Source organism: Jaculus jaculus, chromosome 2, assembly GCF_020740685.1.
Source record: "Jaculus jaculus isolate mJacJac1 chromosome 2, mJacJac1.mat.Y.cur, whole genome shotgun sequence".
NCBI classification, from domain to species: domain Eukaryota; kingdom Metazoa; phylum Chordata; class Mammalia; order Rodentia; family Dipodidae; genus Jaculus; species Jaculus jaculus.
The window spans coordinates 45,431,876-45,447,433 of NC_059103.1; the positions used below are offsets into that span (position 1 = coordinate 45,431,876).

Here is a 15,558-nt window from a genome sequence, read left to right on the forward strand (position 1 = left end):
GTTTCTATCTTTTTTTAAATATATGTTTTGCTTAAAACAAAAACACAATGTATGATTTTAATTGCCATAATAGCTATCTTGAAACTATAACTTGAACTAATAGCAGTCTTAGAATTGATACTATTGCCATTGGTACCACCTGACATGGTCATTTATTTTATTTTATTTTATTTTTTATTTTTTTTAATTTTTATTTATTTATTTATTTGAGAGCGACAGACACAGAGAGAAACACAGATAGAGGGAGAGAGAGAGAATGGGCGCGCCAGGGCTTCCAGCCTCTGCAAACGAACTCCAGACGCGTGCGCCCCCTTGTGCATCTGGCTAACGTGGGACCTGGGGAACCGAGCCTCGAACCAGAGTCCTTAGGCCTCACAGGCAAGCGCTTAACCACTAAGCCATCTCTCCAGCCCGATTTATTTTATTTTTTGATAGCATACAGTTTTATATACCATTCTGGCATTTTAAAACACAATGTGTTTTAGTTGATTCTCACTAATGCCCTTTTCCCAATTTCTTCCTATCTTTCCGCCACCACTCCCCTGCCATCCTCCTGATCTTCTGTTTACATGACATATGTTTCCTTTTGTCCTCCCTTTTCCTTGTCATCTCTTTATGCTCATTCTTGGTTGCCATTTTAACTAGAAAGACATATTCTTTTAAGCAAGCTCGATATTTTAAAATTTGCCTCCTCCACATACACATACATGAAGTGGCAATGCACATATTGTCATCCCCTAAACCCTGATGTGGTTTATAGATGCAATGTAGTATATGTCTATAATTAATATTATTCATCCTTTTAAAAAGGAGGGAATTTGACATGTTATAAGATCAAATTAGAAAACATTTGCAAAATGAAACAAGCCAGGTACAAGGCTTAAAAATCTCTCCAAAAGGACAGATAGAAAAATGACTATGTGATTCCATCATTATAAAGTGCTTAAAGCTGTCACATTCCTAGGGATAGAATGCGGAATGATTGGTGGCAAAGTTCTGAGGGAAGCAGGGGGTGAGGCACTATTATCTAACAAATATGGCTTCAATTGGGTAAGACCAAAAATTTTAAAGAGGTATGGTGGCATCACTAACACAACAATGTGAACATGATGCTGCTGAGTTGTGCACTTAAAGTGGTGGGAAGAGTAAATGCTATGTTGGGCATCTTTTACCACAATAAAAGCAATAACGTAAAATGACCAGCTTAAAGAAGAGGGAGAAAGATTAGGTAACTGGTACCTGGAGAGTATCTAGGGCAAATCCCTATTCAGATTTCTAACTTAAGAATATATTTATAGCTGGGCGTGGTGGCACATGCTTTTAAACCCAGTATCGTGTGGTTTCAGAGCTCTCTCCCAAAGTCAGCTACTTAAGGTTTCACCTAGACATCCTGAACACAAAGGCATAGTGTACTGCATTCAGGGGGTCTCTTACACCCCATTTACCTCCGATGGGAGGGTGACAGAGGGCTTCTGAGACCGGGAGGCTCTACATTAGGTCAGGAGGATTGCAAATGCAAGGGCATCTATAACATGCATGTGTTTTAATGACTATGGACTTGAATTGGGAGCAGCAACTCAAGAGCAGCCTCGGAGTGGTGGTGTACACTTACAATCACAGTACTTGGGAGGTAGAGGTAGAAATATTATGTTTAAGGCCAGCCTGGCATATATAGTGAAACCTTGTCCAGGGAAGTTAGAAAAAAAAAATAGGTGAGGTTATCCACAATGGGGAGATACCAGCATCAAGTGTTCTAGAGTCTGACAAGCCAAACGCCACTGTAGTGGCCAGCAATGCAGACTACACAAAGGATTGCTGCCAGCCCTCGGAAGACACGTTAACTTTCCCTGTGCATGTCTAGCCATGTTTAGATATGCCCTAGAACTGCTTCTTGTGAAAGGGAAAACGTCATTGGTTGGACAGTTTATATTTCAAAACCATGAAATATTTGTCCAAATTAATGAAATTATAGCTAAGAAACTGTTCTACAATGATACTAAGTTGTCTTTAATAAGGTATGTGGCATGCCTTATGCTGTTTGCAATGATGTCCCTAAAAGTATGCTGTATGAAGATCAAAAGGAAGAAACTATGGATTTCATTACTTCCCTGCCTCTATTTCACCAAAGCCAAAATAAATTATAAGACAGAGATCAGGGGAAAAAAGAACACCATCAGAGAAATCTCAGAGAGATTCATGGATGAAGAGCTGGTAGGAAAGTCATGGGGCTTATTAAGAATCCTCCAAGGGACAGTCCTCTACAATGCTGCCAGTCAGTAAGCTGAGGGAACTGTCTCGACCAGTAAGCTTCCATGAAAGCTATTAGTGAAATTTTCAGTCTCCTCAGCATGCTTGAACATCCCTCTTTCATAGAGGGAAAGGCCTGGATGGAACTCCTCATGACTAGACAATTTCCCAGGGGACTTAATATTCTCTCCTGGGTCAATCTTGGATTCTTGCCATTTCATGTAGCAGCATTCATAAGAAAGTCACTTTTCCTTTTCCTTTGCTATTCTAATTAAGTTTCTCTGTAGTTCCTAAAGACCCCCGAATACCAGTTTGTCTGATTAGGAATTTCAAAAGTGGGAAATGAGGGCAAGTTTTAGGAAAAGTGAGACAGCCTTAAGCTGTGAGAAGAAGCCTAGGGGAGTCTTAATGACAACGTTAGCAGACCGGCTGACCTTTCCTTGGTGCTATGAGGAGGTGTAAAAGACTATTCATAGTAGAAATCTCTAAGAAGCTCTGTGAAAAGTGGGTGAATATTGATTCTCAGCCTCATCTCATAAACAATAAAGTTATTGTAGCTTAAAAGTATAGGCATTATATTTGTTTTTCTACCACCTTCTGGTATTTGGAAACATCATATTCAGCATCCTAAAAAAACTATAAAAAAGGAGCCTTCAGATCCCTTAGGAAGTCACTCAAATTTCATCTCATTCCTGAGTCCATCCCTGGCCATCCAGTTCTCACCAATCACTCATTTCTCAGAACTCCAAAAACATTTATTGCCAATCATACTCACGGGGTATGAGCTGTTAAGTGCCTTTTATTATTTTTTTCTTTCACACACATGGTCCAATAGATAATAAAACTCTTCAAGGTAGGGAATCACATTAAATTCCTTCTATTATACCCAGTGTGTAGCCTGGAGCCTGATCTACAGCCCATAAAGGTTCAATAAATGTTTACTGTTAATGATGATATGCAGTAGATGTTTATGAAACATCATATGGAGAAACACAATGCAGGAGAGGTACAGATCATCATGTAATGCACACACAGGCTGAGAAATCAATGTGAGAACTGTCTGAACACCAAGTAAAAGACAAAGCAATGCCCTCTGCCTGGCCCCAGCTTCGAACATCCTGATGGATTATGCTACATAAAATTATCGATAAAGACCAATGTGGTCACAATGATTTCTGAGCCATCACAGGAAATATATTACATGGAGACCATAATGTTGCAACAGAGACCTTGGAGCAGAAAAGTCCATTCTTAGGGAGACATGCACATTCCATTGATAAGATCGTCTTTGCAAATCAAGGGCCTCAAGTCTCATGAAAGTGTGGGGCTTCGATTTCCTCCCTCAATGTCTTCTCAGTTTGAAATTCTGATTTCCCTCCAAATACAAGGAATCTCAACCTTTAATCATAGGACCAGGAAGACAGACTGTTGAGTATTCAACTGTTGCCAAAACAAAGTCAATCCTTTCAAATGTGCTAAGGGCTTACCATAGGTGTCAGGTTGAATAAATTCATATACTTCTAATTTATGTGCATGAGAAAAAAAATATGTACATTTTTTTCTGGTCCAAATTCCTATCTTCTTTTACGAGGTTTGCTTAACTTAGTAGTTGCGAATTTGTGACAAATCTATGGTAGTGATAAAACTCATCTATAATTCTCATGCATCCTTTCTCTATTTATGCCCTCACTTTTATGCTGGAAGTTGGAGGTCTTTAAGGTAGAAATCTCTACAATTTTTATTGGAAGGGGGAGGGAATGAAATTGCACAACTATGGGAAAAACAGTTGATCAGACAAATCCTAATGTCCCTGGACCCTGCAAACATCTGGGATTCAAAATGGAAATGTGAGGACCACTCGTTTTCTACCCAACTTCTATATGCCCTCATGCTACATAGGAAGTCTAAAGAAGGCAATTAATTCATCTGGTTACTTTATTGGAACATTGATAATGATTTGAAATAATAACATTTGTCAGGTTTTTTTCTTTGCCCTAATTCATTAATCAATATCACACGAATTCATCTGCTCATCTGTGTGTACATTTCTCAGTCACTTTCAGGATTTTGGGGACAGCAAAATTATATACTTAATTGGTGGTATGGGCACTACTCTAACCATCTCATCTTCTCCACTACTGCTAATTCTTTTGGTGCATAAATTCCACCTACTAAAGTAAACGCAGACTGTAGTTCATGGGCTAATCACTGAGTAATAGTAACAAGTTCTACAACCAACTTGGATTCCTTCGTGGCCTAAAGAAAACCTATGTCATCCCATTTCTTTGAAATAATTGACCTATGGCATGTTTTTGTGGGCCAAAATTCTCATTGAAAGGAAGAGGAAAAGGTATAAAGGGAATGACATAAAGTATTACTAAATTTTCGAAAATGAAGTAAGACCTCATTATTACACAAAACACAGTTTTCCTTCCAGGTACTGAAGGCGCAAACGTGCAAATGATGCTTGTACTCACAGTCCCTTGGGTCCCGTTGATGCTGAGGTACCCCAAGCCCTTCCCTTGCCTGTAGACAGAAGGGAGAATGTTTCAACACGACATCCTCACATCCAGGAACACGCGGGAAGAAAACTGGAAAGGTGCTAAATAAAAACATCGCCTTGCTCGCTGTGACCATTGTTTAGCGTAGAAGGAACCTCCAAAATGGTGCGTAGGGAGTTATGGGCTGCAGCCGGTCCTAGGCATTACGGGATGGAAAGTGGAATTGTCCACTAGATGGCGCTCGAACACACCTGTGGCTCCTGGGGTAGTACTGTTACCCTGATATTTAGCTTTCACGCCTCTTGTAGGCAAGGTGCGATATGGAGTAGCGCATGGATTAAAATGAAGTGTGATAGGTATATGGGGTGGCTTATGCATGCATTCTTATAAGTATGATTGCATATGTGGATATGACCATATACAAATGCACACATACATATATACGTTAGATATATAGGTACAGCTCAGTATAGGTACAATATAGATTTGATTCTGCTGGATGTGTACTGTATCATATGCTAACCCATTTCATCTTCACAATAGTCCTAGAAGGTAGCTTTCATTACTGCATGTTTACCAAAGAGGAAACTTAAAGGACTTCATACAGGTTAAATAACTTCTCCAAGGTCATGCAGCTGGGACATTACAAGGCTTGGGTAAAAAGGAAGTTTTGCTGAGCTTGAAAGCCATAACATAGTCTTCAAAACTGTAATGCAGGTAAGAATACCATTGACATGCTACAGTGGCTTCTAATGTGCAAACTCTCTCCAGGGAATATGGTTTGTGGTGTGGGTACACAAACAATACAAAATGAAAATAACAGAGATGCAAAAATTTGACCTATGGTGGGCTGAAAATATACATAAAAAGTTAAATAAATTGAACATTTCACCTTCCTCCTTTTTTACCCCAAGATCATTATTAAAGAACCCCTTCATAGAAAAATACACAGGCATAAATTTAATATATAATTCAATAAAAATAAGTCATGTAAAAGAATATTAAAGTTATTTTAAAGTTGGTATATCAGATCCACATGTATAAGCGGTTGAATCCAGTCACTGTGTCAAAATATATTAGTGTTAAGATAGTGACACAAATCATATTTATGTTGCTTCTTTGTGTTTCAAGGAAAGCATTTTCATTGAGAAGATTGGTATTCACCCATTCAACTATGGTCCATTGTTATTGAAGAGTGTATTATTTGGGCAACTGCCTTTCAAAGTTTAACATTTCAGTATCAAAAAATTCAGTTTTTTTTTCTTGAATGGAAAGTGTATTATTCTGTAAATTGTGCTTTCAGGAGACAGATTAAAGAATCTGCTGTATGTTGAGCATCTAACTCAATGTCTGGCAAGTAGTTAAGTGCTGCAGAAAAGTCAAGAATGGTGCTTGTATTGGATGAAGAAGAGGAAGCACAGAAGGAAGCAAGAACAAAGGAAGGGGCGTGTAAAGAAAAGTCGAGATGAGGAGGCAGGTAGATTTGTGGGAAGAGATAAAAGATCAAGATGACACTTTGCAGTTCCTTTCTCAGTGTCAGTTTCTCCTTAAGTTTCTAAACAAATGCATCTGAAACCATATGGGATTTTATATACATGCCCTACACCTTTTAATTCATCCTATTCCTCATTTTAGACCATGCAGCTTTCGGTTTTCATCTGAGCTCCGTTAGCTTGTCCATAGGCTCTGAGGAATACGCTAGGAACTGAGTCCTTGGCACCCAGAGTGTGGGGTTGAAAGCAGAGTGTTCCAGTCAGATGTACTTTGCTTGCTGCAAAATATGTTGCTCATACTGTTTAACTTGTAATTTTTTTTGCCACAAGATAAAAGTGAACTCTGGCACTTTGAAACCTGATGGAAGATGGGGCACTTTATTAAAAAAGTCAAGACAAAAATACACATTTTGGGGGGGGTACCTTAAATTTCTAATGAACATGATCTCATAGTGAAGGTCACAATATAGGAAAAGGAAGAGAAAAAGAAATTATTCTCTACTGATTTTGCAATGAAAATTCCACTTAGAAAACTGAATAAGTAAATTATTTTTGTGTCATTTAAGTCCTCAGTTTTGTTTGGGTTTGGGTTTGGCAATGATGAAAATGATAATAAAATGTACTAGTGATAAATGACTGCCATTTATTTAGTACTTACTGTATGCAAGCAAGGCTTTCCATGGGTCAGGTCATCACATACTGGGCACAACGCTACAAAGTGGGTAGCAGTTGGCTGAAGTCACGTGAGTCATAGATGGCAGGCTGAAACAGATGCTGATAACCAAAGCCCTTGCCATCGCCCTTCATTCTGTACTTAGTCTACCTCTGAAGTACCTGTCCAGGAGTCTTTGCACAGAGTGTAACCTAGTGCCCACCTTTGCTCTCTGCAGCAGAACACTGTCCACTGATTGCTAGCTCAGCAAGGCTTTAATCTGAACACAGTTTGTGAGAATGGTGTGATCCTTGTTCTGTACCCCCTAGGTTTCAGCATAAGAGTCTTACATGAATCCTGGACTCAAGAAACCATGAGCAGCATCAACATGTGGGAGCTAAGTCCATAATTACTTATAGAGGTAAGATGCACATCGATGAGAGAGAAGATCAAGTGAATCGGTTTGTCTTTCTCTTTCCACCCCATTCTGACACATTCATGTTTACGTAAGTCACTTGGTATATATAAATATTTAAACTATGGATAACAACTACACCTTGACCTGATTCCCAGAACATAACCTCCTGAGATATTATAGTGTAATAGCAAATTATAGTGAGCACCGGTCATGGTAGCCACAAATTAATCATTGCCACATAGAGAGCACATGCTTATCATTAAGAACTGCTGTGGAACAAACTCAATCTTTCCTCCAAAGTCTTTTGTTTTCCTGGATTTATTTATATTTATTTATTAGAGACAGAGAGAGAGAGTGAGAATGGGCGCACCAGGGCCTCCAGGCACTGCAGACATACTCCAGACTCATGTGCCATGTGCATCTGGCTTACATGGGCCCTGGAGAATTGAACCTGTGTCATTAGGTTTCACAGGCATGCACCTTAACTGCAATGCCATCTCTCCAGCCCCACAAAGTCTTCTTATTTTAACCCCAGACGAAGACAGCAAGATGAAAGTAGCAAGTTTATCCTTAGATTAGAACAGAACTGGAACCTGAGGTTTTCATGTCTTGATTAAAAAACATAGATATTGGGCTGGAGAGATGGCTTAGCAGTTAAGCACCTGCCTGTAAGGCCTAAGGACCCTGGATCAAGGCTCGATTCTCCAGGACCCATGTTAGCCAGATGCACAAGGGGCGCACGCGTCTGGAGTTCCTTTGCAGTGGCTAGAGGCCCTGGCATGCCCACTCTCTATCTGTCTATCTGTCTGTCTGTCTGTCTATCTGTCTACATCTTTCTCTCTCTCTCTGTCACTCTCAAACAAATAAATAAAAAACAAAAAAAAAAAAAAACTTTGATTTGAGACAACTTCACAAATTCAGAGAAAGGAGGTGGGAGAAAGGTGCTAATTAGCTTAAATTTGTAGGAAATGTAGCATTGTCTATTGTCCTGTTATAAATTTCAGGTGTTTATTTTGCATAGTAAAAGCCTCTCAAGAATCCTGCCATGGAGTTTTAACTTTAAGTGTGTGTGTGTGAAGGCGTGCATGTGCTCCTGTTTTCAGTGCACATGCGCATGTGTGCATGCATGTGTGGAGGCCAGAGGACAACCTTGGATGTCATTCCTCAGGAACCCTGTCTTCCTTTCTTGAGACAGGGTCTTTCATTGGTTTGAAGCTCACCAATTAGGCCAGACTGGCTGGCCGGTGAGCCCAGGGACCTGTCTGTCCGCCTGGCCAGCTGTGGCATTATAAGTGCATGCCATCACATGTGGCATTTTCCTGTGAGTTTTGGGGATCCACTTGTGCTTCCAAGGAAAACACTTTACCTATCTCTCCAGTACCCTGTTATAAGTTTTAAACATGGTTTTACTTACAATTTCTTTATAATTTGACCTGTCACATTCAGGCTGGTTTTGAACTCATGATCTTCCTACAGCTTCCTCCTGAGTGCTGGGAATACAGGTGTGTACTGCCACGTACAACCTTTTCAAGCTTTTTTCAGCATTTGCGCTAGAGGTACTAAGTGTCCCTGTAAATTCATTTTGCTCATGTATCTCGAAATGAGTCGGAGTCCATTCTGAGAATGCTCCTTATTTATACTCAGGGTAGAAAGAACAGTGATAATTTATTTTCATTGATATTATTTCTACATCGATGCTACTTTGCTGTAGAATACTATATGTGTTATAGGTCTTTGCAAATCTGAAATTTTTACATCTGATTGGTTCTCTGTGTCCCTACTAGATTCACCTTCCCCAACTATGCTCCACGTAGCCTGTCCACTCTGTCATCTATCCATGACACACAATGTTGTTGGTAGAAAATCCAGCTTCCCAATCTGGCATTTCAAGGTCTATCAGTGTCTCTTTCCTTCCTTGTTCCCCTGCCTCTTCTCTCTGTTTCTCTTCTGCAGGTTCTAAATCTTCTGTTCTCCAAAGTACACCCTCTGGTTAAGGTTAACTCAACTCGTTGATCCCTAAGCAAGACACAGACCCTTTTCTTTCCCTTTTGCGTTCCCCCTTTCCTGCACCTACTCACATGCTTTCCAAGAGATGTGGCTTCCTCTGATAGCTAAGGCAGCTAACTACTTATGTGTTATCTTTCACCTCACACTTATCTAGTACCAGAGATTTGGGCGGCCTGCACTACATCCCATCCCATTCCACCTTATGTCTCTCCAAAAATGAATGCCCATGAACAGGGTCTTTGTGATAACTTCCTTATTTAGCAACAGATGGGAAGTTATTCTTTATAACTTCAATGATGGTAACAGATATTTCTTATTGTACTTAGAAATAATAATTAGGTTTGTGGGATAAAATCAGTATATATAACTAAAATTAATTTTATTGCAATTCTGGACCTTCAAGCCCATTTTCTCCAAGGAACTATGCTTATTTCTTTTTAATTTTTTTTCCTTTTTTTTTTTATTAAGTAGAAACTTTGCATGGACATGCCATGTATTGCTACCATCATTTCCATTCTATGTGCCCCTACTCCACCAAGGGGCCTCCTTAGTGGGATTGCTGGTATTCACCATGCAGCCACAGAGCCTCCGGAGATGGAATGGAAGGCAGACATGGACAATCTGGAATCAAAAGATCTGGCCATGAGTCCCAGTTTTATAGCTGACACCTGAGTGATCTTAAGGGAAGTCATTTATCCCTGCTGAGTAACAGTTCCCTCTGTTGAAAATGTAAAGTTTAATACTTAATCGCATAGTCAGAGTTAATTGTGGTCATTGGTATGAATGCCTTGTAAACTCTAAGGACTTCCAAGCCATTAGGGTGATATTATGGACATCTGCAAGTTTTTCTGTGACTTGGAAGTGTTGTTTCTTGCTACTGTAAAATAATTTGTCTTGAAATTTGTGATTCTTTGTGTCTCTGTGACTGCTTTATATGTTTGCCCTGATGGTTCCTATTGACAGTGGGTAGTGTCCACTTCCCTTTGATGCTTTTATTACTTTAAAAGACACATTAGTTAATGGACAAAATAATGGATCTCATTATGATATTATCATGGATAACTGTAATTTTCTAATATTTGCCTCCAGAAAAGAGTTCTTTTTAGTGCTTGAAGGCTAATGCTTAAGCCATTATTAGCAATCCATTTAAGTTTTATGGATAAAGTGTCAATTTAAGATGCTGATGCTAACCTTGGACTTTCAACTACACACAAACACAATGACATGCATGAATATATTACTAAGTAGATATTTCTTCTCCCCTTGTTTTTCCTCCCTTTATCTTCTTTCTTTCTCTACCTTCCTCCTTTTCTTTCTTCACCCTTCTTTTTCATTTCTTCTTTCTACTATCCCTCCTTTTATTTCTTCATGTCACCATGTTTTCCTTCTTCATTCAAGACTTCATAAATATTTACATCAGAAAATATCACATGAATCTTTGGTGACGTCTTACTTCTCCCCTGCCTGAACCTCAGGCCAGTAAAGAGCCTCTATTTTCTACTGATATATACTCTAGCAGGTAAAAATGTACTCAACTGTATGTTATTTACCAATTAGGTCTCAGAACAGATCATAGAGCTAATATATAATGTATTGTTTGATATTTGAGTTTTGAAGCATTATTCCCCAGGCATTCTATGACCTTAGAGAGGTGATATGTTTCCTATGATGTGATGGGAATTATTGACTCACTGGACCAGAACAATATCAAAGCCCACATAAAAATAACTATTTCCACAATGGATAGAAAAGGCAGCAATTCCTGAATATTCACAATATATAGACTATTGATCTGATATTGTATTGGCTCTGCATCTTTTGGATGTCTTCAACTCCCCACACATGCATGCTTCTGCTTGGCCCTCACCAAACCAACATCTGTGCAGCTGCTGCTTAGAACATCAACAAATACTCAAGTTATTTTGTTCTTTAAATAGATGCTTCTCCTTTCTTTGAAGCATACAAATTCAGGTCAAGTAATAGCTCCTAGGAAATAATAAGTATTTTTCATAGATGCCAGATTATGTAGAAATATGATTGTAGAATTTCCAAACTTGAAGTAAATGCAATAAAATTATTTTCAAGTTATTGCATGCTAAGGCTAACCTGGTGGTTTAAAGACAATGCATCTTTTAAAATCAAACATGGTTCTCTCTCTCTCTCTCTCTCTCTCAAGGGACATTGCTAGTACTTGTTTAATCAAATAATCAAATATATTTACATCACAAATGAGGAAGTAGGGAACAAAAGTAGGAAAGGTGGCCTGTGTCACGTTTTTTACATTCCAAAAAGCATGTTTTCCATGGCTGGTACATGACATCCAGGATACAAGGAATAGTTCAGTCAAGAGTCAAAACTTGACTTATCTCCATCACAATCTCCATTTCAATGTGAAGATCAATTCTGTTTTTAAATGAGCACTGCCTCACCTATGCAGATGAATCTAGTTCCTTTGCTCCTCTTATCTGTATGGTGGCTTGCCCCCATCAGCCTCTGTAGTTTATGCTGAAAACTCACACTCTGACGACTACCCATGGACCGACACAGGGTTTCATTGAGGACCTGTAATCCAAGCCCTTAATCTTTCTTCCTCCTCATACTTCAGAACTGCATCCTGTCTTCCCAGGCTGTCTCTCTATAGTGCACTAAATGGAGGCAGCTATAGCAGATTTCTTTGTGGTAATCACAGGGATTCACCAATATTAAGAGCTCACTCCATATTTCTGAATAAAAGAGTGACTGGATTTAAAATGGATCCAGCCAGGGAAACTGCTCTATGAGGTCTTGTGCTCTGAAAGCATTTCACCTCCCATAGGATCTTTGCATTTTTAAAGGGAAAGATTGAAGAGATTTCTAACTGCCTCGATGGGTTCTTTACTGATGGACTCTTGTCCTCAATGCAAACAGTGTGTCTTGAATGGTATGTCTTTGAATTACACCTACTCCTATTTTTTCATCAAGGGCTCATAAGCACCACAACAGCAATGACCTTTTCCCTCCTTCTGTTTAACCCTCAGCAGTCTGCATTATATTGCTCTGTTCAACAAATGTGGATGCCAAGCTCTTTCTGCTTCTTCCATCCCCAGCTAATTTCTAGCTGACTCTAATACAATGTTTTGCAACTTACAGTGTGAAGTCACTAACGATTCTCTGTCAGATATTTGATACAATAAAAGAACAGTGTTCAGCCTGTTCTTGTATTTATGACTCGATGTTCATATCCCCATTCTTGTAAATATCATACCTCATTCACCTCAGGCCAGCTGGTGTGGAGATATCTCTCAGAAGATGCAGAAGGAAAGTCTTTCTACACTGAGTGATCCCCTGCATAGAAACAAGTGGATGCTCCCAGTTCTGACTTAATTCTGTAACATGGGCAGAACCTTAATCATACCTCAGTGCTCACATCTCCTACCTAAGTTTTCTGAGCAAAGCTGAGGGGGCTGATACCTAGCACAAATACTTACTCAGCCAATTTGCCACCCATCTAATTTATCCTGACCTTATGACCTCTATTCATACAAAATGAGTGTAGGTGGAGGGTTAAGGCAGAGAGCAATTTCTGGAAGACTTGGGAAGGTATCTAACTATGGAAAAATATGTTTTTAAACCTCAAGCTGAGGTGAACATTTGGAGGTTATTTTTTAATTGAGAATTTTAATATATTAACATTTTAACACATAGTTGATTATAATACCCTCCCATTAATCTCTGTCTCTTCTCCCTGCCTCCATTTTATTAAACATCCCTCTTCTTACCAAGTAGTACTTCCTCTGTTTTGCTGTCTCATTCATGTTTCCTCTGTTCTCCATGTTTAAATATTGATGGATACAGTATTATGAGGATTTTGTGGATGTACTGACATCCAGTTATTTCTATCCCTTTTTTATTTCAGGAAATGCATTAATTGATTGAATTTGTTTCACTAACATAAAACCATGCCTTACATGTCCAAATAAAAATTTCCTTAACATTATCTAGTTAACCTAAATATAAGGCAATAAATTGTTAATTATCTTTCTTTCATTGCTAATAGAACTTAGTAGTAAGCATTTTAGCCAAAATAAATTTATAATACCTGCTTATTCTTGAAAATTCTTGTTACTTACAAGATAAAATAAAAATGCATGACAACTATGCTTACTTTTAAGCCTTTTAAGCATATTCTAAATGCACCTACATACAATGTTCTCAGAGGTCATTAAGACCCAACTGTACGTCATATCAGTTGGAAATTTCCATAGTCCGCAGAGAAACAGACAGCAGCCCAAACAATCACCATATCATAGCGAAGGTGGAGAAAACAACCAGGTATGACAGAATACTTCCATTGAGCAGCCATTCAGGCCAAATACTGGGAATAGATTTCCAAGCGTATAGACAGAGCAATAAATATTACCCAAGTAGTTGATATTCATTTGCTTAAAATAAAGCACCTAATTTTGAGTGTGTTTGTGCATCCTCCTGGGTGTATAAGTATGTGTATGAATGGGCATGTGGAGGCCACAGAACAGCCTCAGGTACCATTCCTCAGGTGGCACATCCCTTTTATTGAGAGCAGTTTTCTCTCAGGCCTAGAGCTCTTCATGTAGCCCAGGATGGCTGGCCAGTGAGCCCCTGGGATCCTTCTGTCTCTGCCTCTCTAGTGTTGTGAATATAAAAAGCCAACAGACCTGTTTTTTTTTTTATGTGGATTCTGGGGATTTAACTCATGTTTCCCATGTTACCATGCTTATAAGGTAAACACTTTACTCACTGGTCTATCTCTCTAGCCCTAAGAAGCTCATTTCAAGATTTGTGGGATTCATGTTAGCTTTTTAACTATCATTTTAGGATAATCACGAGTAGGTCAAGTCTGCTTGTTGGAATGTTATTAAATATGCAATAATAATCACAAATAGCATATTTTATGTCCATAAAAAACCTCTGAAGTGTAAGGTATCTTCTCAACAAGTACAGAAAGAAATATGAGGTATTATCATTTTCACTTTGAACTGCATAAAAGTAGCTCGCAGATCATAGCACTAAACATTCAAAGCTCTGGCATTTACACAGGCTGGCTAGAAGATTTATGCCACAGAGGTTGACACACCCATTCTCTTAGGTGAAATATTATGGGCAAAACTGTTTAATTCATCAGATTGATAGAGTAAAGCTGAAAAATTAGATCATCTAGTTGTATAATGTTACTTTTAAATTAGCAGTTAAACTGTAACCTTAATTACAGTTAGATTGAGGGTAAATGGGAGGGTTGAGGGTAAACTAAGAAGATATGCTATATGAAATAGCAGCTATATAGGAACGCATCCTTGAGTAGGATCTCATTCTTAAGAGGCATGATGACCATCTAGGTCACTGGCCAAAAAGACCCTCAAATGCTTCATAGTAAAAACCTACCATATAAATATAACATACATACAATGGTACACTTTTATTTTGGTGGGTCAAAAGGAAAAGAAAACAGAAGTTTAGAAGGCAATAATTAGCCTTATTAGCAAGTAGAAAATACAAATTTCCAAATGTTAGCAAGAAAGGATACATTTAGAGAAAAAATAATGATAAAACAACTATGTCTTACCCAGAAGTCCGTCCTGAGCTCTGTAGTGAAGCGTTGGAAACAGTAGTCAATGCTGCCACTGAGACTACCCTGAAAGTGAATTCCCAGTCCTCCACAAATGACATGGACAGCTTGCAAGATAAGTAAGTGCCCACTAGTCTGCTTTTTTGGCTTCCTGGGTCTTTTCTCACTATTTTCCAGCTCTTCCACTACAGTGGGTTTGTCATTCTAGCAGACTTGCTTTTTGAAGTGCTAATCTCATCAGCATCCTGTTCTCCTCCAATGGTCAAGTGTTATGCGAGGACCAGTTTGTGTTCTCATTGGAGAATTTGCTTCTTATTAAGTAGACAGACAACCCATCTCAGGGGCCCCAGCCAGACCCATTGGATGATCTTACTTCCTGCGGCTGGTCTTGTTCTGCTTGGCCTCCCTCCTGCCACATTGTTTCCTCCTTTTCCTCTTTAAACATTACTGGGAGGTTAAATTTTTACAAACCATATATTTATAAGACTTTTTGTCTTTTAACTGATAGAAGATAAGGAGGGCTCCTACACCTGGCTTTCCCAGGGTGGAAAACTCCACTAGCTGTCCTGAATATTTAGTACATGATCATATTTTATTAGGAAATTCAGGTGGAAAGGAAAAGGATTTTTATTTTTTATTTTTTGTAAAGAAAAAAAAGA

General features: G+C 38.8%; 1 protein-coding gene across 3 annotated transcripts in view; it reads right to left on the minus strand.

Moving 5' to 3' along the window:
- Positions 1–15,167, minus strand: part of Slc14a2 (solute carrier family 14 member 2) — a 467,996-nt gene extending 452,829 nt beyond the window's left edge. For 2 of the 3 annotated variants that reach the window (XM_045144540.1, XM_004656819.2), the window contains exon 1: positions 14,897–15,167. The gene's annotated coding sequence lies outside the window, so the exon portion shown is untranslated. Of the gene's footprint in view, positions 1–4,724; positions 4,774–14,896 lie in introns of all 3 variants that reach the window. The other variant, XM_045144538.1, reaches the window with a different exon arrangement.
- Positions 15,168–15,558: the final 391 nt, after the last annotated feature.